The sequence below is a fragment of the Episyrphus balteatus genome, chromosome 3, assembly GCF_945859705.1.
Source record: "Episyrphus balteatus chromosome 3, idEpiBalt1.1, whole genome shotgun sequence".
NCBI classification, from domain to species: domain Eukaryota; kingdom Metazoa; phylum Arthropoda; class Insecta; order Diptera; family Syrphidae; genus Episyrphus; species Episyrphus balteatus.
In genome coordinates, this window is record NC_079136.1 from 14,902,391 (window position 1) to 14,910,311 (window position 7,921).

General features: G+C 29.4%; 1 non-coding gene across 1 annotated transcript; it reads left to right on the forward strand.

The window, feature by feature from the left end:
* Positions 1 to 2,636: 2,636 nt before the first annotated feature.
* Positions 2,637 to 2,720, forward strand: Trnal-uaa (transfer RNA leucine (anticodon UAA)). Its single transcript has one exon. It is a non-coding gene; the product is annotated as a tRNA-Leu (tRNA).
* Positions 2,721 to 7,921: the final 5,201 nt, after the last annotated feature.

The window sequence follows — 7,921 nt, forward strand, 5'->3', positions numbered from 1 at the left end:
CAAGTCAAAAATAAAAAAAAAAAAACGAAAAAAATGACAATTTTAAAGTTTTGAGGACTTTTTATTAAATTTATGAAAAAACGTTCCGAGAAATGATTATTCACCTTAAAATTCTCTACAACTCTGCTATACAACTTTTTTTATATCTCTGTAAATACAAAAGTTATTAATACTTTTTTTTGTTGTTAAAAATGCTTTTTTTGTTTGTGTTTTTTATCTTTACTTTTTTCTTAAATTTTTTTTTCCAATTCTTGAATTTTAAATGATTAGTGAGTATTTTATAGCTTTATGTTACAAGAGAAAATTCAGGACCTGCAATTTTTTTTTATATTTAAGTCTCTTCATTTCGTAAAAAAGGTGTATTTTTTAACAAAAAAGTATTAATAACTTTTGTATTTATAGAGATAGAAAAAAAAAGTTGTTTAGCAGAGTTGTAGAGAATTTTAAGATGAATAATCTTTACTCGGAACGTTTTTTCATAATTTTTGATAAAAAGTGCACAAAACTTCAAAATTGTCATTTTTTCGGTTTTTTTTACTTTTTTGGCTAGTAACTTTTTTAATATTCAGAATATCGAAAAAGTGTTTTTAACATAAAAGACGCGAAATTTAATTGCCTGCGTTTCTTGTATACACAATTTTTATGTAGAATAAATAGAAATCGAGATATTCAACAAAAACTAAAATCCAAGATGGCGTCCGAAAGGTGAATTTCGCAAGTGCGAAAAATCAGGGTAATGATATTCAGCCAATGCTCTATCGAATGAGCAAAAAAAATTTGGGGGTGGTACAAACTGCTGGGTCGTCCATATATGAACATCATAAATGCACTGGACAAAATATAATTTTCCTTTTTTTGTACTTAGATAATAAAATAGCTTTTATATGCGAACATTATTCCAACATTTTTATTCGCAGAACTAATAGTTCAAGATTTCATTTTTCATATTCCTATCTTTAGTCAAACAAACAGTTTTTTTTTCAAAGACTGAAAATTTGTATATAAGGTTTATTTTGTTAAATATTTTATTACGTAAATTTGTTTTATAAAATAAATTTAATACTTGGTAAGTCACGAAAACAAAACATCCGAGATTCAGGAATGAGTAGGAAAGAGTAAAATTAACGTATTTTCAAAAATTGTTTTTAATTCAGTAATAATTGATACCTGATTTTTTAATATTTATATATAAATATTTTTTTCTTAGCTTAAAACTTCAGTTGCAATCAAAAACATATCTTTAATAGAAAATATTTTAGAAGAAAAACTATAATAACATTCAAAATCACCATGGATTTACTTCCTTACAGTCCTAAAGAATATTCTGACAAAGTTTCAGCAAAATCAAAAATGTTACAGCAATGATTTTTTCTCTTTTTAGACGTGTTCATATGCAATAGCTCATAATGTAAGGTTCAATCAAATTTTGAAATATAAAATAATAACAAGCTTCATTTTATTATACATTACCAATATTCTTCCTTCTTATCTAAAAATATCTATTTTATTTATGATTTGAAATCCCACCTCTAATTCAGTCTATAGACAATATTAAAGATCTCGATTCAAATTCAACCCTCGACGACATGATGCAAATCGCAATCAAAGTCAAATTTTATTGTTACATTAGATTGTGTTTTGTGTGTCGCAACAGGCGGCAATATGAAACAATACATAACACTCTTCGTCATTGTCCTTTCGCGCACAATAAAACCTTCTATTACAATATAGCCAAAACCATTTGCAATGAAATTCACAACTGTTTTCATTGCACGAACATTGTTTAAAGCATCCATAGTACTATCAGAAGCCAGCACACTTCGTCGCAGCACGAGAGCAAAGCTTTAATATCCTTACTCACCTTAACCGTGCACAATGCACACCCAATCGCCCTCTCTATTCATTCATCTCTTCACATAATAATCATCATGGTCTTTTATGCGCACTTCAAAAACCACCTTTAGATAGAATACCTACAAAAAAAAAAATATCATCCCTTTGCTAAAAATCTACATGGTTTCTTTTAATACTGGGATGGAAAAGTCAGATTTATGACAAATTTATTGTGAAATGTCTGCCCCATAAGGGTTGCAATTGTAAACCCAGGGTTCTTACCCTAAAATGAAATCACTGTCGAAAGTCGAATGAACGAACAAAGGCCATACCACCACACCCCCTTTTGTCTTCTCACAATTTCTATATCTGCATGCTGCAGCAGATAGATATACCTTTTTCAGACACACGGATTAGTTACACCTTTCTGGTTCGGACGCAACAGTGAAATAAGTTCAGAACGGATGCACGATGAGGGCTGTAATAAATTATTTTTGTCCAAATGGGTTAAATAAACCAAAAGCAATCTTTTGGCAAATGGTCTGATGGCCATATGATAATCCGCCGATGATGTCAGAAAGTTATTTTCTATCCAGGGAATGATTTTATTTCTGTGGGTGGGCTTCAGAGAGAAGGGTGGTTTGTAATTAAAAATTTGTTTATACAAATGATGTAGTGAGGTACAAAAAATTACATCAAAAGGTAAGAGTCGATGACCATGAAAAGTTCAATACAATTTCATTTTTACTTTTTTTGTTTATGTGAAATGATTTGTAAATGAAATTGAACATCATTTATTTCAAGTCAGATTGGCCGAGCGGTCTAAGGCGCCAGATTTAAGCTCTGGTTCCCGAGAGGGAGCGTGGGTTCGAACCCCACATCTGACAAATTTATTTTTCACAAGATGAATGTTTTTTTTTTTTTTTTTTAATTATTATTGTAAATGTAAAACGTTACCTTTTCGATTGCATGAAAACGAAGCACAGTGGCCCGTTTTGATTTTTTTGCTTGCAAAATTATTAAATTATTATTATTCTAAACGAATGAAGATATCGCTTCATTTTTTTTATATTGAAGGAAATTTTCAAGGCTATGAAAATTATGAGTTTCAAAAAATAACACGGTGTAACACTCAAAATATACGCGGGCGGAGACCTATCACGTTTTGTAGAGCTAGTCGCACTGATTACGAAACGGTATTTAAAAAGTCCCTAACACTCCCAAAATCTGGAGTTAGGGGCAAAAAACGGTTTTTTTTACCTTCACCCATACCCATTGAAACAAATCTAGCTTCGTCAAATTTTTACCCATTTTCCATTTTTTCACAGTTTCTGATAGGAGATAAATATATGTATGATAATTTTTTTTTTGAAAACTGCCCCTCCCACCTAAACGGGGGGAGATAGACCCCCTCCCAAAGAAAAAAATGTTTGTATTGAACTCCTCTACAAAAACCTGTTATCAAATCCTGGCGTCCAAGTTATCCTACTACGTGCCAAAACAAAATTTTTGTTCCATACCTAAAAGTTCGAATTTCTGTATCTGGGTTCAAATCGAAAATTTTTTTTTTCGAAGCCAATTTTAAACTGATTTTCATAAAAAATACCTCGTTTGATTTGGAAATAAATATTATTTTAGAATATGTTTTTAAAACAGCATGCTGTTGTGAAAACATATACTTTAATTTGACGTCGAAGTTGGATAAATGACAAAAAAATGGAATTTTTTAACTTTGACAGCTTATAAATTCTAGGTGGTTTAACCGAGTTACCTGTTTTATACATTGTTGAAAAGGTATATTTATCTCCTATCAGAAACTGTAAAAAAATAGAAAATGGGTAAAAAGGGATCGGGTCAAAATTCTGGCTTCAAAATTCTGCATTTCAAAATTCTGCTTTTTCAGCGAAAATTCTGTTTTTCAAAATTCAGCTTTTTTTCTATTCTGTTTTTCAAAATTCTGCTTTTTAAAATTCTGCTTTTCAAAATTCTGCCAGCATTATATTTGAACAAAAAAATTCTGCTAATTCTGTTTTTTTTTTTTATAGCATATGCGCTGGCTAAAGAAAAATACACCTCATTAATGTAATTCAACATTGGTACTTTCCTAAATTTTTTTATTTAAGTGTCGCAAATATTTTTTGAAATGCATATACTGACTTTCTTTCAAATAAAATATGTATACTAATTGGAACCGATGTTGTATATTCCTTTTCTTATTCAAATTTTTGAATATTCATCTTTATTTGATAAATTAATAAATTTTAGTTATTTTCGGAAATGTTTAATATTAAAAACCTTTTCTTAATATTTTCAAATTTATTCATTTATAAAACAAAAATTAATTCGCATTTAAAAAATGACAAATTATGTAGGTAAGTAATCAAATAAGCAGATAATTTTTCAAAAAGATGATTTTACAGAATTCTGCAAAAAATTAAAAAAGGGTTTGGAAAATGTTAAAAAGCGCGCGCTTTTTAACATTTTCCAAACCCTTTTTTAATTTTTTGCAGAATTTTGAAAAGCAGAATAATGAGAAGCAGAATTTTGAAAAACAGAATTTTGAAAAAACAGAATTTTGAAAAGCAGAATTTTGAAAGCAGAATTTTGTAAAGCAGAATTTTGAAAGCAGAATTTTGACAAAAGAATTTTGACCCCGGCAGAATTTTGACCCCAACCCGGGTAAAAATTTAACGAAGCTAGATTTTTTTCAATGGGTGAAGATAAAAAACCGTTTTTTGCCTCTAACACCAGATTTTGGGGGTGTTAGGGACTTTTTAAATACCGTTTTATAATCAGTGCGACTAGCTCTACAAAACGTGATAGGTCTCCGCCCGCGTATATTTTAAAACCTCATTTTTGTAACACCGGTAGGTAAAAGGTAGGTATTTCAGAAAATAATAATGTAAAAAGTTTTAACTAAGGTGATAACTGATAAACATAATGGTACATAAATATACCATCGTAAAAAATCCATTTGTGAAGGTTTTTAATGGAGACGAATGAAATATTTTACTTATTTGACATTGATTTCAAATAATTCAATTGAAAAAAAAAATTAAATTAAACAATCAGAAATTTAGTACATTTTTTTTCGATCTAAATAATTGGAAATAAATATTAAGAAATAAGAAACATACAGCGTTTGGAAACCCCTTACCTAGTTTTTTCATCCAAAACAAAGAAGAAAATTTGAAAAAAAAACTTAACTATATATCCAAATTTAATAAAATTGATTCCAAACATTTGTGAATCCAGTGATCTTAACAGTTTTGAATTATATTCATATTGCAAGCACTTTTGCACAAACGGTCCACATTGCGACGTCATTGCGCAACTCCCAATATCAAAATTTTAGCCTTCTGCCTCATTATACCTTCATACCTCATGGTATGGTTTCACCTAACTATATAACTTAATAATAATAATTAAGTTGGGTGCTCCCAAAACTATACCACAACAATAATTTTGCATTATGTTACTGGTTAATGAGCATATTTCCGGAATGTCACTTGTTGTGGTTTTGTTAAAATGGTATAATTTTTTCGCTTCGTTGTGAAGTTTCCAGGAAGTGCGACTTATGTCACATGTATATACCTACTAGGTACGACTGTTTGTGACTAATTGCTGCGTATGTTTTGGTCAAGCTTTAAAGCAGGTGTATGTTGCCACATATTTAATAAAGTATATAATTAGAGGTCGGTTTCATGGGTGATACATAAGTAGAATATATGTATTTGTAATGTGACTAGGTATACATATAATATTATGTAGTTACCATTTTCTATTAGATAGCTTCGTACATAAAAATACAAGCAGTGAAAAGTTAGAACTTAGTAAATATCTTACATATAATGGTGGGTCACTGCGGCGTATGCGTAACATTTTTGATACAAAAAAAATTTAAAAGTCAATAGTTTTTGCGTTGACGAAATAACCGTCCCATTTAAATTAAATTTAGTACCTCATTAAAAACTGTAGGACCACGAGGTGTACGTACCTACTTGCATGCATGGTTTTTTTAGTCTATCACAGATTTTTCAAAATTAATTCAATAAATAAGAGTTTTTTTTTTTTTTTTGTTTTATGTCTTTTTTATATTTAAGAATAACTTAATAATAATAAAAAATTAATTGTTTAAATTTAATTTAGAGTAGGTAGAGAAACAATCCCTGAAAATGATCAAGAAGCATCAACCAGATGGTGCAGCAGTTGTTGTTGTTGATGTTGTTGAGGTTGTTGATGTTGTACTGGTTGTTGATGTACGACACTTGTTCGGGAACCATCTGCATTTCTTCATCCAGAAGAATCCTTCCGTCTGTGGAACAATGCACATAAGGCTGACGAAAAGCAAGAAGAATACAATTTTACAATTCATAGTTAATTTGATTTGACAGTTGAAAAAAGACTGGATGAAGAAGATTGTTTAAATTGCTCTTTATATACTCATCACGACTGTTTTAAAAACCCTTACCTAACCTTTTTGGAGGCCAAACTAATTTTTAAGATATCAACTTGAAACATATCTTATACAACATTACATTACACATGTTTCAAATAAAGAATTATCTTTTATTATTTCAACCAAATACAAATTTACTTTTCTTCTTATTTCTGTACGGAAGTGTATTATTTCACTTTAGAGCGGAAAGAACTAGTGAACGATAAAAAATTTCAAGTTTTTCTGAACTTATAATTTTAAGCTCAAAATTTGTTTACAGTGTAAATATTTGAATGTAAAAAAATATAGCTTCATTCACCTGCTGGAAACTGTATAACTATCAAGCAAATATTTGTAATAAACACTTTCTTGTAATCTCTAGTCAATATTTACTCTGTTTCAAGCTAATTACAAGATTGTCTTTCTCATATTCTTTCTATTCAAATTAATTTGAGCTTTTTCAACTTCCTCACACTTAGTTAAACTACTAACCTACTATTCTTATCAAAAGCCCTTGATACTCAATCACAATTAAGTCCTTCAATCTTTTTTGACTTGACTTAACTGACTTGTTATTGCTTGTTTACGAGTACCTTGAAATACATAAGATTATACCTATATTCTTAGTTGGAAATTATATTCCACGATGACTTGAACTATAAATAATTGAAATATTACAATTTTTGAAACAGTATCAAGTCTTGTCTTCATATGTCTTAAAGTCACTTTCAATTCAGTCACTTTTAATCAACAATATGAATTTTAAAATTGTATTCTTCTTCCTTTTTGTGACCTTAATGTGCATTGTTCCGCAGACAGAAGGATTTTTCTGGATGAAAAAATGCAGGTGGTTCCCCCATAAGTGTCGTACATCAACCACCAGTACAACATCAACAACCTCAACAACATCAACAACATCAACAACAACAACAACTGCTGCACCATCTGGTTGATGCTTCCTGATCATTTTCAGGGATTGTTTCTCTACCTACTCTAAATAAAATTTAAACAATTAAGTTGTCATCATTATTAAGTTATTATTAAATATAAATAAAACATAAAACAAAAAAGAAGGCTTTTATTTATTTAATCAGTCTATCAAAATTTCTGTCAAACATCAACAACCAGCACCAACAAGTTCATAAAAGGATATTTTCAATTTAAAACGAGGTATATCATTTAATTTTGTGTACACCAAAGAATTGAAAATCCTTTGAGCCGATTTTTCAAATATTTACGTTTTATATGAAATAAAATGCACAACTGGATCGCACGTACTTGTTGTTATGCTTTATATATAAAAAATGGATAATTTGATTTTATTCAAGATTTTCTGATAATGCAAAAAATACAAAACTTAAAAATCAAAAAACTTAAAACCCAGTAAGTATCTATCCTGAAATTCCAAAATCTTGAAAACCCAAAATCACGAAAACCCAGAATCCCGAAAATCCAAAATCCAGAAAGGCCAAAATTACGAAAATAAAATAGAAAATGTTAAAAACTCTTAAAAATTATCTGTTCACTGAGACTTTAATTGAAACATAAAATAAAACACCAGTTAATAGTGGAGTGTGTTAAGATTTGAACGTCATTTTTATATTATTTTAGTTTGGCTTCCAAAAATGCCGTTTCAAACAAATAGAAAAA